This window comes from Ursus americanus, chromosome 7, assembly GCF_024610735.1.
Source record: "Ursus americanus isolate L20-20 chromosome 7, mUrsAme1.1.p, whole genome shotgun sequence".
Classification (NCBI taxonomy): Eukaryota; Metazoa; Chordata; class Mammalia; order Carnivora; family Ursidae; genus Ursus; species Ursus americanus.
The window spans coordinates 3,195,711-3,214,420 of NC_142133.1; the positions used below are offsets into that span (position 1 = coordinate 3,195,711).

General features: G+C 38.7%; 1 pseudogene; it reads left to right on the forward strand.

Moving 5' to 3' along the window:
* The window catches only part of LOC123775998 (transcription factor IIIA-like), a 33,521-nt pseudogene extending 17,131 nt beyond the window's left edge, over window positions 1-16,390 (forward strand).
* The last annotated feature ends 2,320 nt before the right edge of the window (window positions 16,391-18,710 follow it).

The following is an 18,710-nucleotide window of genomic DNA, read 5'->3' on the forward strand; positions in this document are numbered from 1 at the left end:
CCAGAATGTAAAGAACTATTACATATGAGTCAGAGTTCCCCAAAGAGACAGAAACAGAACAAAAAGGATATATATATATATAATGTATATAAACACATATATTTACATATCATATATACACATATATAATATATAATTAACATATATAATATATACAATACATATACATGTATAATTATATATAATGTATATAAAATATAAAATTATATATAATGAGCCAAAAGGATTACATATTTTATATATATATATATATATATATATATATATATATATATAGGCATGCCCTACAAATATATATATATATATATGTATGTGTGTGTATATATACATATACATATACATATATTGTGTGTATATATTTACATATATATACACACATATATACAATATATATATAGTATATATATATATATAGAGAGAGAGAGATTGCTATCCCAGCTCATGCAGTCAGGCAGAAAGCAAAGCCAATCTTCCTCTGCCTTTTTGCTCTCTTCAGGCCCTCGGTGAATTAGACGATGCCTACCCATTTGGAGAGCACCATCTGCTATACTTAGTTCGCCAATTCAAAAGCTAATCTCTTTGGAAACACCCTCACAGACACACCCAAAATTATCTGGACATTCTGTGGCCAGTCAAATTGACACATATAATTAACCATCACACTTACAACTCAATAATAAAAAGACAAATAACTCAATTTTTTAAATGGGCAAAGTATCTGAAGAGGCATTTCACCAAAGAATGACTAATGAGCATATGAAAAGATGCTCTACATAATTAGTCATTAGAGAAATACATATTAAATACAAATTAAAACCTCAATAAGATACACACTTACTATAATGGCAATAATAAAGATGATAGCAAGTGTTGAGAAGGATGTGTAGAAACTGGTATCTCATACATAACTGGCAGGAGCAAAAAATGACATAGCCACTTTGAAAAAAAGTTCAGCAGTTTCTGAAAGCTCTAAATAATAATCATAACATATAACCCAGCAACTTCAGACAGCTGAACTCTAGGAATCCACACAAAGATTTATATGTAAATGTTCATAGTAACATTATTCATAATTGTCTAAAAGTAGATATCCCAATTATCCATAAACTGGTGAAGGAATAAACAAGATGTGGTATGACCATACAATGGAATACTACTTAATAATAATAGGAATGAACTACTGATACATCCTACTACATGTATGAACCTCAAGATCATTATAGTAAGTGAAAGAAAGCCAGACTCAAAAGACTACAGATTTGTGATTCCATGTAATAATAAGTCAATAGTGGCAGAAAGGAAATCATTACTTGCCTATGGCCGGTGACTGTGAGTGGGAATAAATTGCATACAGGCATGAGGGAACTTTTGGGCTAAAGGAAATATTCTAAAACTCCAATGCAGTATTGTTACCTAACTCTATATATTTACCAAAAATTCATTGAATTTTACACTTACAATAAGTATTTTTCTTAAATACAGAGAACAAACTGGTGGTTGCTAGAGGTGAGGTGGTGGGGGAGGGTGAAATAGATAAAGGGGATAAACAGTACACTCATCTCGATGAACACTGAGAAATGCATAGAATTCTTGAATCATTATATTTTACACCTCAAACTAATAAAACACTGCATGTTAATTATACTTGAAACAAACTGAGGGCTTCAGAGGGGAGGGGGGTGGGGGAATGGGATAGACCGGTGATGGGTAGTAAGGAGGGCACGTATTGCACGGTGCACTGGGTGTTATACGCAACTAATGAATCATCGAACTTTACATCAGAAACCAGGGATGTACTGTATGGTGACTAATATAATATAATAAAAAAATTAAAAAAAAGATGAATATCATCATATGTAAATTATACCTCAATGAAGCTGTTATAAAATTACTGATCTATGAAACAACATGATGAATTCCAACATATTTGTTGAGCGTAACATGCCTTCAGAAAAGAGTACAGACTGCATGAGAGCAATTACATGAAGTTCTAGAACTGGCTGAACTGATTTGTGGTAAAACATAGAGCACGAGTTCCCTCTGTTGGGGTGGGGTGGGCACTGGGCACTGGCTGGAGAGGAACATGAAGGAAACCTCCCATGCAATGGTGACAGCTGATATCTTGACAGCAGTTTTCTGTTTGTGTATCTAGATTTGCTAAAATTCCTTAGATGTACACCTGAGACTTAGATATTTCACTTCATAAATTCTACCTCAAAAAGCATAAACAAATATTGATGTTCATAATGAAATGTTTATGGGTGAAATATGTCTATAACCTACTTGAAATCCAGAAAAAAAAGAATGATTGATGGAGGAAAGGATGAGTAGATGTGTGAATTTGCAAATATCGCAAAATGTTTTTGTTTGTTTGTTTGTTTGTTTGGAATCTGGGTGATGAGACTGTGCATGTTTACTATACAGCTTTTTCAATTTATTTGTATATTTGAACATTCTCATAATATAATGGAAAAATGACCCAATGGATAGCATTCCCACTAATTCTATTTGGTAAAGATCATAAGTCAATTATATTTAAGGCCAACGTATTCCTTAATTATATTTGGCCAGTGGAGGAATCTTCCCATTTTTATTGAGAAAGAACCACTTGTAATTTCTATAAAATTCCTTTTGCTTAAAAGGATTTTATTTATTTATTCGACAGAGAGAGAAACAGCCAGTGAGAGAGGGAACACAAGCAGAGGGAGTGAGAGAGGAAGAAGCAGGTTCCCACGGGAACAGGGAACCTCATGTGGGGCTCGATCCCAGGATCCTGGGATCATGCCCTGAGCCCAAAGTAGATGCTTAATGACTGAGCCACCCAGGCGCCGCTACAAAATTCTTGATATCATCAGAGATGTGTTCACTGCTGTTACTTAAATCTTTAAGAAGAGTTAGGATTGCCACTTTATGTCTTTGTTTCCATTCCAGATTCCAAATAAACCATGAAAATAAGATGACTGTCAGAGCAGCAAATGGCTTGGAGGTCTACAGGATAAAATTTCAGAATCCTCTGACTGACCCTAGTTTTCTGCTTTAGGGCCTGTTTGGTTTACAGAATTGAAGTGATATCTAGAATGTGGTATCTAGAATAAACATTTTGGGGACAATTATTTAACTTTTTTTCCTTTAAAAATTGTAGCCGAGTGGTGCCTGGGTGGCTCAGTCCATTAAGCGTTGGACTCTTGGTTTCAGGTCAGGTCATGATCTCAGGGTCATGAGATTGAACTCCAGGTTGAGCTCCATACTCAGCACAGGGTCTGATTGAGATTCTCTCTCTCACCCTCTGCCCCTCCCCCCTGCATTCTTTCTATCTCAAATAAATGAAAAAATAAAATCTTTTAAAAAAATTGTAGCCTTGTACGAAAAAAATTAAGGTAGTTGGCTGTAATTCAAAGAAAAACATGTGAGTTAACCAAAATTGTATACTTGCATTACCTGACACTTTTCCTTTTATAAACCTTTTCTAGTCTTCTTGCCAAAAAGGTAATTTTAATGAATTTCAATGCTACCTACCCTTAGAAGGATATAATTATATTTCATTCTACCCCTTTATATTTGCTTGGTTCTTTGACATAAAAAATTTGCAGTGAAACTATGAAACAGAAAATAAAGGCTTCTGTTATACTTAATAATAATATTAATTTCTTTCTGTATATACAAGAAACTCTATATATACTTTATTATACATAGATTTACTTAAAAGGTAGAAGGCTTTTATTTCTCAAAACTAGAGTATGTTACTTAAAAGATAGAGGCCTTTATTTTTCAAAACTAGAGTGAAATTTTTCTTGCATTCTTTTGAGAAGTTTTTCCATTAAATTTAAATTATGCTCTTTCGAGAGAATAGTTTTACGTGTGCTCTTCATTGATTGCAAAATCTTCCATTTTCAAAGAACATAGGAACATGATATATGATGGATGGGCTGTCAAATGAACTTAATAAACTGTTGCTAAAGCAACTTCAAAATGAGTCTGTGAGCTACCTGAGTACATTTGACCTTGACTGGTTTGTGATGGCAGTAACAACACCAGATTTTGGCCTTGATCAACAACACATTTCTTATTATTGCAAATATAATTTAAAACATACTATGTGATTCACTTTCAGGTATCATCAGTAAGGATTTGGGGAAGAGTAGGAGACAGTTTATAGCACTGAAGTCAATAAGGGATTATAAGTGCCAAGAATATGGAGAGAAAGCAAGCTCAAATGTAAAAGAAAACCAATGAAATACAAATTCTACAATTATCATTATTCCAATAAGAGAGAAATCAACATCATGTTTTTTCCAATGAATTTTTATTTTAGGATACTTTTAAATTCCAGAAAAACTGTGCATAGTAGAGAATATATCACCACACTCAATTTCCCTTATTGTTAATATCTTACATTAGTGTGATACACTTGTCATCATTAACTAATATTGTAATATTATTATTAATCAAAACCCGTCATTTATTCAGATGGCTTTAGTGTGTACCTAATGTCCCTTCCTGTCCGAGGACCCTATCCAAGATGCCATATTACAGTAGGTCATCATATCTCCTCAGGTTCTTCTAGACTTTGACAGTGTCTCAGAGTTTCCTTATTTAATGGCCCCCACAGTTTTATAGAGTACTGGTCAGGTATTTTATAGAATGTACCTCAGTTGGGTTTGTTTGATGTTTTTTTCACAATTAGACTGTGATTATGGATTGGGGGGAGGAAGGCCACAGACACATAATATCATTCTTATATCAAGGGTACATGCTATGAACATGGATTCTTACTTGACTGAGATAGTATTTTTCATGTATCTCCATGGAAAAGTTACTCTCCCTTCTCCTCCCTCTTTCCATACTATACTTTTTAGAAGGAAGTTACTATGTACAGCCTACATTTAAAGGGTGGAGACTTACACTCCAATGCCTTGAGGGGGAACTATTTACATCAATTTCTGGGAATTCTTCTGTATGGAATAATAGAATTGTCTATTATTCCCAATTTATTCATTTATTGTTTAATCATTTATTTATTTTATCTCATGGATATTTATTTTATGCTCTGGGGTTATGATCCAAAACCAAATTATTTATTTTGTTGCTTAAATTGTTCCAGCTTTGCAATTAGGATCTTTTACAATTGGCTACTGTGTCCTTTTGACATACTGCCATTGTTTTGTGTGTGTGTGTATGTTCTGACATTTCTTTACTTTTTACCACTGCAAGATGGTCCAAGCTCATTTTATATATTCCCTGACCCAGTTGTAGAATAAGCCATTTTACCAGGGAATTCTAGGTCCTTTTATGGAAAATGGTATTACAAAGCAAGATATGGTCTCTGGATGTGCTCCTTGTTTCTGAAACATCATTTTTTCTACTTCTCTCGGATAAGAGTTTGGAAATATGTATGAATACTAACCATGTTACCCCCACATCTATAAATATTCTACATATATTCATCTCTATCTATCCATCTATCATCTATCTACCATCCATCTATCATTTACCTATATCTATCTATATCTATATAATACACGAGTTCATGCTGTTGTCTCCGAATCAAATCCAGAACCACTTGAATTATTCTAGCCATTGTTATCTCTTTTCTGTAACTCCCCACTTGAACAATGATAAACCAGATTTCCATCATCTTCCATCTACTTACTTACTTAATTCCAGCATACTTGTGCCATGGTTTCAGAATTTCAACGTCACATTTTATTGATAAAACAAAATCATGTTAACCAAGGCCATTCTTGAACTCTGTATATTTTTCTATAATAAAATAAAGGACTCTGTACTAAGGACTCACAAGAAATATTTTATGCATTTAAGTAAGTTAAAATCCAGTTAAGATGACTAATTGAGAGTGAACCTTAGTTTTTGTCTCTAATTCATGGGAATTATTATTAGTGTTTGTTACTTAAAAGTGGAGAGGCAATTAGAGAAAAAGAGATAAGCCAGTTCCTCATCCACCACTCCAGGGCCACAAAGAAATAATGCTTCCAGTTTACTGTTGGGAGAAATGTAATATTACAATGAAGAGGCCCAGCTTTAATCCACCAGATATAAAGAAGACCTATCCTTTAACCATGAAAGAGTTTTTGTTCCCAGCATCTTGATTTAATCTGGGATACATATACTATATTTTGGGGACACTTATGCTTTGAATTACAGAATCCTAGATTTTTTGAGGACAAATATTTTAAAACCTGGAAATTACAGGTATACCTCAAGTCTCTTTGCTTATTTTTTCCTGATGATTGGTATTGATTTAATTTTTGCATTTTAAAGATTAAAAACTCTATAAACATCAACATCTCACTTAATTCAATTTCACAGAAAGTCTGCGAATGTGAATCTAATGGGCCATTTGGTGAGTCTTCTCTAGTTCCTAACAGTAAGAGACATTAATCATTCCTTAGTCAACAGAATCAACTGTATTGTGCACTGTGTTCTTCATACTGTAATTGATGATTGGAATTGTTTGCTCTGTTCATGTTGAATGTAAATACCTTCTGTTAGTAAATTTTTTTAATCATTAAGCATTGTTGCTCAGTAAGGAAGAAAATGAAAATGAACATTATCTTCGCCACTAGTCAACCAATGATTCAAAAACTCAATAGATGTGGAAGTTGAGAAGATGTTCGATATAAAAATTAGTAGGAATTACTGCTGAAATCATTTATGTTACTGACTCCTTTAAGGAAACAAATAGAAGATTTTTAAATTTCATTAAGGATAGATATTCTACATATATTTCCAATGCAAAATAGTTTTAGAGATGTCCTAGGTTATTAAAAGGAAATTTATTCTGCATACAAAGACTTAAACCCAAACAATAATAAAGCAATTTGACCTATAATTTCCATTTTAGATAATTTTATGTTTCTATTCAGATTAAATTTTATTGGCTGCAATAAGTCTGTAATTAATTCCTTTTAGATGGTTATATAAGCAGATCCAATTATATATTTCTGTTAATTTTAGTTATAGATGATTTAGACACGTGTGCTCTCTTGCTGAATATGGTAAAATAATCCATTTATTCTTTCAATAAATATATATTGATCACCTACCATGTGCCAGGCTTATGTGCATAATAGCTTTTTAATTTTTTTTGCATTTGCCATAAAAGTTGAATAACAAAAGTAAAACTTTATTTAAAGATGCCTATAATTATGCAACCGTGATCCTGTGGTAATAAGTATTTCTTCAAACTGTGCTGGTATTGTGAATAAGTAAAACAAAACACATGTTATCATTTGTCTTTTTTCTTTGCTGAACCAGAGTGGCACAGACTATAGAATGTCACATTAGCAACTCATTCCTACTGATTGGCCTATACTTGTAACTGCACTCTTATTTTTTAGTCGTGTGGAGGGTCCTCTGGGAGCAGAAGGCACAAGAGAGTTGGCAGTGCACAATGGCTTGTGGCACTTGGTTACACACGTGGCTGAGCAGGGGTGGGGGGGTGAAAAGGATGGGCCTTAGGGCCCTGGAGCAGGGCCTGTGTTGTTGGTGACATCCCCGAATATTGCCACCACTGCATTCACCTGGCCTGCCCATGAGCACCCCAGCCTGGGCCCTAGGCACTCAATAGGAGGTTCATCTGCTCCTTCCCTGACTGCAGTGACAATCACAGGCTTGGAAGCTAGATGCGCACCTGCGCAAGCAAGTGGGGAGACACCCTTTGTGTATGACTGCAAAGGATGTGGCAAAAGAACTTCGTCAGGAGCTGCCATCTGAGCCACCGTGTCCTGATTCACACCGAGGGGAAGCCATTGGTACAGCTAGTGGCTGTGATCACAAATTCAACACAAAATCAATCCCGAGCAAGCATTTTGAATGCAGACATGAAAATCAGCAAGAATGACATGTATGCACTTTTGAAGGTTGTAAGAAGGCCTTTAAGAAACACCGGCAGCTGAGAATCCACCAGTGCCAACATTCCAGTGCCAGTGCCACACACAAGTGTGCCCCTGAAGGGTACGGGAAATGCTTCACCTCACTCAGCAGGCTTAAACTACACGGGAAGATCCACAGGGCTGAATGTGTCAAACAGAATGTTCCTTTGTGGCAAAAACGTGGACAGAGCTTTTAAAACATGTATGAGAAACTCATAAAGAAGACATAAAATGCCAAGTATGCCAGAAAACATTTAAATGCAAAGATACCTGGACCCACAAATCTATGGTCAATTATCTTCGACAAAGCAGGAAAGAATATCTAATGGAAATAAGACAGTGTCTTCAACAAATGGTGCTGGGAAAACTGGACAGCCACATGCAGAACAATGAAACCGGACCACTTCCTTACACCATACACAAAGATAAACTCAAAATGGTTGAAAGACCTAAATGTGAGACAGGAATCCATCAAAATCCTAGAAGAAAACACAGGCAGCAACCTCTTTGACCTCGGCCACACAACTGCTTATTAGATACGTCTCCAAAGGCAAAGGAAACAAAAGCAAAAATGAACTATTGGGACTTCATCAAGATAAAAATCTTCTATACAGCAGAGGAAACAATCAACAAAACTAAAAGGCAACCTACAGAAAGGGAGAAGATATTTGCAAATGACATATCTGATAAAGGGTTAGTATCCAAAACCTATTAAGAACTTATGAAACTCATCACTCAAAAAACAAATAATGCAGTTAAGAAATGGGCAGAAAACATGAACAGACATTGTTCTAAAGAAGACATCTGGATGGCTAACAGACACGTGAAAAAATGCTCAACATCACTCAGCATCGGGGAGATGCAAACCAAAACCTCAATGAGATACCACCTCACACATGTCACAATGGCTAAAATTAACAAGTCATGAAACAACAGATGTTGGCGAGGATGTGGGAAAAAGGGGAACATTCTTACACTGTTGGTGGGAACGTAAACTGGTGCAGCCAGTCTGGAAAACAGTGTGGTGATTCCTCAAAAAGTTAAAAATAGAAATACCCTAGGACTCAGCAATTGCACTACTAGATATTTAACCAAAAGATACAAAAATATTGATTTGAAGGGGCACATACTGTCTCATGTTTATAGCATTATCAACAGTAGACAAATTATCAACGATAGCCAAATGTGTCTATCAAGTGATAAATGGATAAAGATGTGCCGTGTGTGTGTGTGTGTGTGTGTGTGTGTGTGTGCAATATTACTCAGCCATCAAAAAGAATAAAATCTTGCCATTTGCAACAACATGTATGGAGATAGAGTGTATTATGCTAAACAAAAAAAGTCAGTCAGAGACAAATACCATATGATTTTACTCATATGTGGAATTTAAGTAACAAAACAGATGAACATAGAAGAAGGAAGAAAGAGAGAGAGGCAAATCATAAGACACTCTTAACAACAGAGAACAAACTGAGGGTTGATGGAGGGGAAGTGGGTGGGTGGATGGGCTAGAAGGGTGATGGGGATTAAGGAGGACACTTGTGATGAGCACTGGGTGTTATATGGAAGTGATGAATCACTGGAATTCTACTCCTGAAACCAATATTACACTATATGTTAACTAACTAGAATTTAAATGAAAATCTGAAAAAAAAAAAAGAAAGAAACACAAAGATTACCTTAAGCAATGTATGAAGACTCACACCCTAGAAAGGGATGTGTGGGTTGAGGAGTTAAGATGGCAGAGGAGTAGGGGACCCCTTTTTCAGCCAGTCCCCTGAGTCGAGCTGGATAGGTGCGAGACCAGCCTAAATAACCACGGAATCAGCCTGAGACACAGGATGATGCATCTGGATCTCTACAAATGAACATCTCCAGCGCTGAGTATTGAGGTACGAAGAGGGGAGCTGTAAACCATGCACAGATATCGGAAGATAAACGGAAGGGGGAGGGAGCCGCCGCGTTTGGGCACCGGGAAGCGGCAGCCACCTGCACGGGGGAGTGGGCGGACTCACAGAGGGCACCCACGAGAGAGCGGACTGAGACCGGTGAGCCGTGAACGCGCACCACCAGGCATCTCCCGGAACACCGGAATCCCGGTGTGCTCACGGGATCCAGACTGAGACCGGGAGCTCCTGGAGCGTGCGTGGGGTGGCTGGCGGCTGGCGGGCCACCTGCACGGGGGAGCGGGCAGACTCGCGGTTGGCACCCGCGAAACAGCAGACTGAGACCCTGAACCGGGTGCGCGTGCCACCAGGCTTCTCACAAAACTCCGGAATCGAGGTGTGCTCACCGGGCATAGACTGAGACCGGGAGACCCGGGAGTGTGCGGGGCAGCCGGTGGCTGGCGGCATTAGAAACACAAAGGACAGAGATGCGCCGGCCCTGGAAGTGAGGGCAGGGATGCCGAGTTGGTGAGCACATCCCGGGACGCTGCAGGGTTGAGCAGCACCAATAGTAATAGAGTTAAAGTGGCCAGAACATCAGTGGAGAACGGGCCGCAATCCCTCTGTTCTGTGACAATGCAGCCTCTGCTGCTCTGACTCTCAGAAGAGGCATAGCCGGCCGCCAGGGAAAGCCGCCAGAGAACAAAAGCCTGGAAATACCGGCTCAGAGAGTGCCCATCCCCATCCTCCCTCGCAGGGGACATGGAGACTCTAACCAAACAGGGTTGCCTGAGTATCGGCGCGGCAGGCCCCTCCCCCAGAACACAGAAGGCAGGCTGAAAAATCAAGAAGCCCACAACCCGAGGCGCCTGGGTGGCACAGTCATTGAGCGCCTGTCTCCGGCTTAGGGCGTGATCCCAGCGTTCCGGAAAGGAGTCCCTCATCGGGCTCCTCTGCTGGGAGCCTGCTTCTTCCTCTCCCACTCCCCTGCTTCTGTTCCGTTCTTGCTGACTGTCTGTCTCCCTCTCTCAGATAAGTAAATAAATAAAATCTTTAAAGAAGATTCCCACATCTCTAAGATCCCTATAAAACAAGGGGCACGGCCTGGGACCCAGTCAATAATTTGGGCTCTGGACAACCCCGCAACCTCTCCTCATTAGAATGACAAGAAGGAGAAGCCCCCCCCAGCAAAGAAAAGACAGTGAGTCTGTGTCCTCTGCCACAGAAGTAACGGATATGGATGTAACCAAATTATCAGAAATGGAATTCAGAGTAACAATGGTCAAGATAATGAGTAGACTTGAAAAAAGTATTCAGGAAAATGTTACTGAGAATATAGAATCCCTAAGGGCGGAAATGAGAGCGAATTTGACAGAAATTAAAAATTCTATGAGCCAAATGCAGGCAAAACTAGAGGCTCTGACGGCCAGGGTCACCGAAGCAGAGGAAAGGGTTAGTGAATTGGAGGATAGGTTAATAGAGGAAAAAATAAAAATAGAAGATGGTCTTAAAAAAATCCACGCCCACGAATGTTGGCTACGGGAGATTACTGACTCAACGAAACGATCCAATGTCAGAATCATCGGCATCCCCGAGGGGGTGGAGAAAAACAGAGGTCTAGAAGAGATATTTGAACAAATTGTAGCTGAAAACTTCCCTAATCTAGCAAGGGAAACAAACATTCGTGTCCAAGAGGCAGAGAGGACCCCTCCCAAGCTCAACCATGACAGACCTACACCACGTCACGTCATAGCAAATATTAGATCCAAAGATACAGTATTGAAAGCGGCCAGGGCAAAGAAATTTCTCACGTACCAAGGCAAAGGCATCAGAATTACGTCAGACCTGTCTACACAGACCTGGAATGAGAGAAAGGGTTGGGGGAGCATTTTTAAAGCTCTTTCAGAGAAAAACATGCAGCCAAGGATCCTTTATCCAGCAAGGCTGTCATTCAGAATTGATGGAGAAATAAAGACATTTCAGAATCACCAGTCACTAGCCAATTTCGTAACCACGAAACCAGCCCTACAGGAGATATTACGGGGGGTTCTATAAAAGTAAAAAGGCCCCAAGAGTGATACAAAACAGAAAGTCACAGCCAATACAAACAAAGACTTTACTGACAACATGGCAGAATTAAAAGCATATCTCTCAGTACTCAGTCTTAATATAAATGGTTTAAATTCTTGCTTTAATGCCACAGGGTTGCAGATTGGATAAAAAGAAATGACCCATCCATTTACTGTCTACAAGAGACTCATTTCGAACCCAAAGATGCATTCAGACTGAGAGTAAGGGGATGGAGTACCATCTTTCACGCAAATGGACCTCAAAAGAAAGCTGGGGTAGCAATTTTCATATCAGATAAACTGTATTTTAAACTACAGACTATAGTTAGAGACGCAGAAGGGCACTATATTATTCTTTAAGGAAGTATTCAACAAGTGGATATGACAATTATAAATATATATGCCCCCAACAGGGGAGCAGCAAGATACACAAGCCAACTCTTAACCAGAATAAAGAGACATATAAATAAAAATACATTAATAGTAGGGGACCTCAACACTCCACTCTCAGAAATAGACAGAACACCCTGGCAAAAACTAAGCAAAGAATCAAAGGCTTTGAATGCCATACTCGACGAGTTGGACCTCTTAGATATATATAGAACACTACACCCCAGAACCAAAGAATACTCATTCTATTCTAATGCCCATGGAACATTCTCAAGAATAGACCATGTTCTGGGACACAAAACAGGTCTCAGCCGATACCAAAAGATTGAAATTATCCCCTGCATATTCTCAGACCACAATGCTCTGAAATTGGAACTCAACCACAAGGAAAAATTTGGAAGAAACTCAAACACTTCGAGACTAAGAACCATCCTGCTTAGGAATGACTCGATAAACCAGGAAATCAAAAATCAAATTAAACAATTTATGGAGACCAATGAGAATGAAAATACAACAGTCCAAAACCTATGGGATACTGCAAAGGCGGTCCTAAGGGGGAAATACATAGCCATCCAAGCCTCACTCAAAAGAATAGAAAAATCTAAAATGCAGTTTTTATATTCTCACCTCAAGAAGCTGGAACAGCAACAGAGGGACAGGCCTAATCCACGCACGAGGAAGCAGTTGACCAAAATTAGAGCTGAAATCAATCAAGCAGAAACCAGAAGTACAGTAGAGCAGGTCAACAGGACTAGAAGCTGGTTCTTGGAGAGAATCAATAAAATTGACAGACCACTGGCAAGACTTATCCAAAAGAAAAGAGAAAGGACCCAGATTATTAAAATTGTGAATGAAAAAGGAGAGGTCACGACGAACACCGTTGAAATTGGAAGGATTATTAGAAATTTTTATCAACAGCTATATGCCAGTAAACTAAGCAATCTGGAAGAGATGGAATCCTACCTGGAAACCTATAAACTACAAAGATTGAAACCGGAAGAAATTGATTTCTTAAACAGGCCAATTAATTATGAAGAAATTGAGTCAGTGATAAACAACCTTCCAAATAACAAAACTCCAGGCCCGGACGGTTTTCCTGGGGAATTCTACCAAACATTCAAAGAAGAAATAATACCTATTCTCCTAAAGCTATTTCAAAAAATAGAAACAGAAGGAAAGGTACCAAACTCATTCTATGAGGCCAATATTACCTTGATCCCCAAACCAGGCAAAGACCCCCTCAAAAAGGAGAATTACAGACCGATTTCCCTAATGAATATGGACGCCAAAATCCTCAACAAGATACTTGCTAATAGAATCCAACAGTTCATTAAAAGGATTATCCATCACGATCAAGTGGGATTCATACCTGGGATGCAAGCGTGGTTCAATATTCGCAAATCAATCAGCGTGATACATCATATCAACAAGAAAAGACTCAGGAACCATATGATCCTCTCAATCGATGCCGAAAAAGCATTTGACAAAATACAGCATCCTTTCCTGATTAAAACCCTTCAGAGTGTAGGAATAGAAGGTACATTTCTCAATCTCATAAAAGCCATCTATGAAAAGCCTACTGCAAATATTATTCTCAATGGGGAAAAGCTGGAAGCCTTTCCCTTAAGATCACGAACACGACAAGGATGCCCACTCTCGCCACTATTATTCAACATAGTACTAGAAGTCCTTGCAACAGCAATCAGACAACAAAAAGGGATCAAAGGTATTCAAAACGGCAAAGAAGAAGTCAAAATGTCTCTCTTCGCAGATGACATGATACTCTATATGGAAAACCCAAAAGAAGCCACTCCCAAACTATTAGAAGTTATAGAGCAATTCAGTAACGTGGCGGGATACAAAATCAATGCTCAGAAATCAGTTGCATTTCTGTACACGAATAATGAGAACGAAGAAAGAGAAATTAGGGAATCCATCCCATTTACAATAGCACCAAAAACCATACGTTAGCTTGGAATTAACTTAACCAGAGATGTAAAGGACCTTTATTCTAGAAACTATAAATCACTCTTAAAAGACATTGAGGAAGACATAAAAAGATGGAAAGATATTCCATGCTCATGGATCAGAAGAATTAACATAGTTAAAATGTCCATGCTACCCAGAGCAATCTACACTTTCAGTGCTATCCCGATCAAAATACCGAGGACATTTTTCAAAGAACTGGAACAAATAGTCCTTAAATTTGTATGGAACCAGAAAAGACCCCGAATCTCCAAGGAACTGTTGAAAAGGAAAAACAAATCTGGGGGCATCACAATGCTGGATTTCGAGCTGTACTACAAAGCTGTGATCACAAAGACAGCATGGTACTGGCACAAAAACAGACACATAGACCAATGGAACAGAATAGAGAGCCCAGAAATGGACCCTCAGCTCTTTGGGCAACTAATCTTTGATAAAGCAGGAAAAAACATCTGGTGGGAAAAAGACAGTCTCTTCAATAAATGGTGCTGGGAAAATTGGACAGCTACATGCAAAAGAATGAAGCTTGACCACTATCTCACACCATACACAAAAATAAACTCCAAATGGATGAAAGACCTCGATGTGAGACAGGAATCCATCAAAATTCTAGAGGAGAACATAGGCAGCAACCTCTACGACATCGGCCACAGCAACCTTTTTCATGACACATCCCCAAAGGCAAGAGAAACAAAAGATAAAATGAATTTATGGGACTTCATCAAGATTAAAAGTTTCTGCACAGCCAAGGAAACAGTCAGAAAAACTAAGAGGCAGCCCATGGAATGGGAGAAGATATTTGAAAATGACACTACAGACAAAGGACTGGTATCCAAGATCTACAAAGAACTTCTCAAACTCAATACACGAGAAACAAATAAACAAATCAAAAAATGGGCAGAAGATATGAACAGACGCTTTTCCAATGAAGACATACAAATGGCTAACAGACACATGAAAAAATGTTCAAAATCATTAGCCATCAAGGAAATTCAAATCAAAACCACACTGAGATACCACCTTACGCCAGTTAGAATGGCAAAAATAGACAAGGCAAGAAACAATTGTTGGAGAGGACGTGGAGAAAGGGGATCCCTCCTACATTGTTGGTGGGAATGCAAGTTGGTACAGCCACTCTGGAAAACCGTGTGGAGGTCCCTTAAAAAGTTAAAAATTGAGCTACCCTATGATCCAGCCATTGCACTACCGGGTGTTTACCCCAAAGATACAGACGTAGTGAAGAGAAGGGCCATATGCACCCCAATGTTCATAGCAGCAATGTCCACAATAGCTAAATCGTGGAAGGAGCCGAGATGCCGTTCAACAGATGACTGGATTAAGAAGTTGTGGTCCATATATACAATGGAATATTACTCAGCAATCAGAAAGAACGAGTTCTCAACATTTGCTACAACATGGACGGCACTGGAGGAGATAATGCTAAGTGAAATAAGTCAAGCAGAGAAAGACAACTATCATATGATTTCTCTCATCTATGGAACATAAGAACTAGAATGATCAGTAGGGGAAGAAAGGGATAAAGAAAGGGGGGTAATCAGAAGGGGGAATGAAACATGAGAGACTATGGACTATGAGAAACAAACTGAGGGCTACAGAGGGGAGGGGGGTGGGGGAATGGGATAGGCCAGTGATGGGTAGTAAGGAGGGCATGTATTGCATGGTGCACTGGGTGTTATACGCAACTAATGAATCATCGAGCCTTACATCGAAAACCGGGGATGTAGTGTATGGTGACTAACATAATATAATAAAAAATCATTATAAAAAAAATAGAAAGGGATGTGTGCCAGCGTCCAAGAGAAGGCTGTGGTGGAAACTGCACAACTGTGCTGGACCTCCAGAGCCACATTCTCTCTTTTCCTGAGGAAAGGCTCCCATTTACGCATGAACGTGCTGGCTGTGGTGAAACATGTGCAATGGAACAAAGTCTCACTAGGCATACTGTTGCACGTGACCCTGATGAGAAGAAACTGAAGCTTGAAGTAAAACCATCTCATGAAGAATGGAGCTTGGCCCCTGGTCTCAGTGGATAGATTCCTCCTAAAGGAAACGAGAACAAGGCTTATCTGCACCTAAAGATGGACAGTCAGGGAACTGTACTGAAGACAAGGTGCCCCCAACAGGTGCAATACTTACCTTCAACTAAACACCAGATTGCTCGATTCAAAGGACTACAGAGCAGCCACCTCGGTTATTATCTCTCAGAAGCACATTTTTCTTTTTAAGATCACTGATGCACAGCAAAAAAAGAAAGTATTCAAATAAAAATAAATGTGGCAGCATTACAAAAAGAATAGCCATTTATTAAAAAAACAGTAACGATTCTTTCCCTTATTAGAGGCTGTTGGGCTGTGACTAAGGCATAGTTGGGATCCACTCTCTGCCTCTCCAGGGTAGGTCATTGTATCTGGGGAATAAAAACCTGGGGATGGATATGGTTTTCTTTTTCTTTCCATCCCAATGAGTATACTGGTTAAGTGAGTCGACAGCTTGTATATTATTTACAAATGGATTTACACAAATATTACAAATGTATATTACAATGGAAATTACATTACAAATGGAAATATTTACGAGTATATTACAAATGGAAATACACAAGGCTTATTGGTTTTTTAAAAAGATTTTACTTATTTACTTGAGAGAGAGAGAGCAAGAGAGAGAGCATAATCAAGCAGGGGGGGAGGAAGAGGGGGAAACAGACTCCCCACTGAGCAGGGAGCCCCAATGCAGGACTCGACCTCAGGACTCTGAGATCATGACCTGAGCCAAAGGCAGATGCTTAACCAACTGAGCCACCCAAGCATCCCACAAGGTTTATTGTTCTTGTCGTTATTGGCATTGGGGATGTAGCTTCACTGAGGCTTCAACTCCTTCTCATTCTGTCCTCTGGTATTACCGGGTTGCCATATGGCTCTTCTGGCAGTCAAGTGGTGTTCCATGAGCTGATTCAATCTGCAGATCTGTTTCTAGCTTATCCAAACATCTTAAAATCAGATTTCACATAAAAATTCGGATTTCCTTTGAAAGTTGAAAAGCCAGCCTGGCTGATAGTTGGTTCCCACAGGAATATGCCAGGCCTGGATGAATGATCACTGCTTCCTTTACGTGTGGAGCCATAGACCTGAGGGACCGCTCTGGCGTTCCTGAGACCAAGGGCAAGTGTCACCTTGCATTTACTTCTGAATATTTACTTTGCCTTTTTCAGAATGAGGGTTAGGAGAAGAATAAAGTAGTTATTGAATTAATACCTCTATCAAAAGTGGGAAAATAAAGGATAGACAGAGAGGGTCAATTGTTTCACCATTTCTGTCTCCCTGATTGGATTATCTGCCTGGAGCCTATACACACTTAAGTTTGTGACCTCTAGTATACTTGCACATGATTTTGAATAAGTATGCATTTGTGTATATATGTGTGTTGGGGGCTTCATTAGCTAAATTCTGTACAGTGGCCATTGAATTAATGAGATACTATGCACTTTGTTAGGAAGCAAATTTACATAAGTGAGGGAGACATGATATTATTATAAAGGAGTGCATAGTTCAGGCAACTACAGTGGAAGTCCATAATAATTGTTTCCTAATTAATTTTACATTCTTTAAAATGTACTTCCTCTTATTGTGTGTTGCATGATAATCCCTTGAGCCAGAGTTGAATTCCCCATGTCATTAGTTTATACGTTAGTTTATACTAGTCTTTAGATAGCAGCTAAAATAAAAACTCACATATTTCAAAGATCCTCTCCATTTAAGTCTGCAAACAAATTTATCAAAACTTAGTGTACAGTGAAAAAAAATGTGATAACTGATTTGTTGAGAAGGATAAGATTATTTCTATGAAGCAAAAAGTAATTCCTGGCAAGAATTATAGAGTGCACCTAGACAAAAGGAAAATATCCTTCAAAGAAAAATAAAACAATTCATCTGTCATTACTTGAACACCAGTCGAATCTATGAATGGATTTATAATACTGTCTGAGAGAGAAAGTAAAAAAAATTAAAAACAAACATCTATAATTTCAGGTAGGCGCCATCACTAACTTTAACAATTTCATTGTGCACACTGGGGTTCACAAAATGATGGTGTCTGATTCCTAATCCATCCACCAGAAGACCCACTGGAGGGAAGTCAATTCATAAGTCATAATGGCAGCGGCTTTAGCTGATACCCTTAGAATTTAAAGCCATAAGTCCTTGCCCTGTTGAGAGTTTGATAATCCTCCAGGTGGCTGTAGGGTGGTTGATGCACTTCACAGAGTGAAGCTAAAGAAAAATCCTATGGCTTGATTTGTAAACTAGGTGTAAGGCAACAAGGGTGGAAGTTTGATAAAATCTAGGAAATCCATCAGAAATATGCCTTCCCCACAGCACAGCTATATCCTTGTTTCTTTCTTTCTTTCTTTTTCTCTTAAAACTTTTCCTGTTTGAAGATGGTTAAAGCAAAATAGTTGTCATAATTGAGGA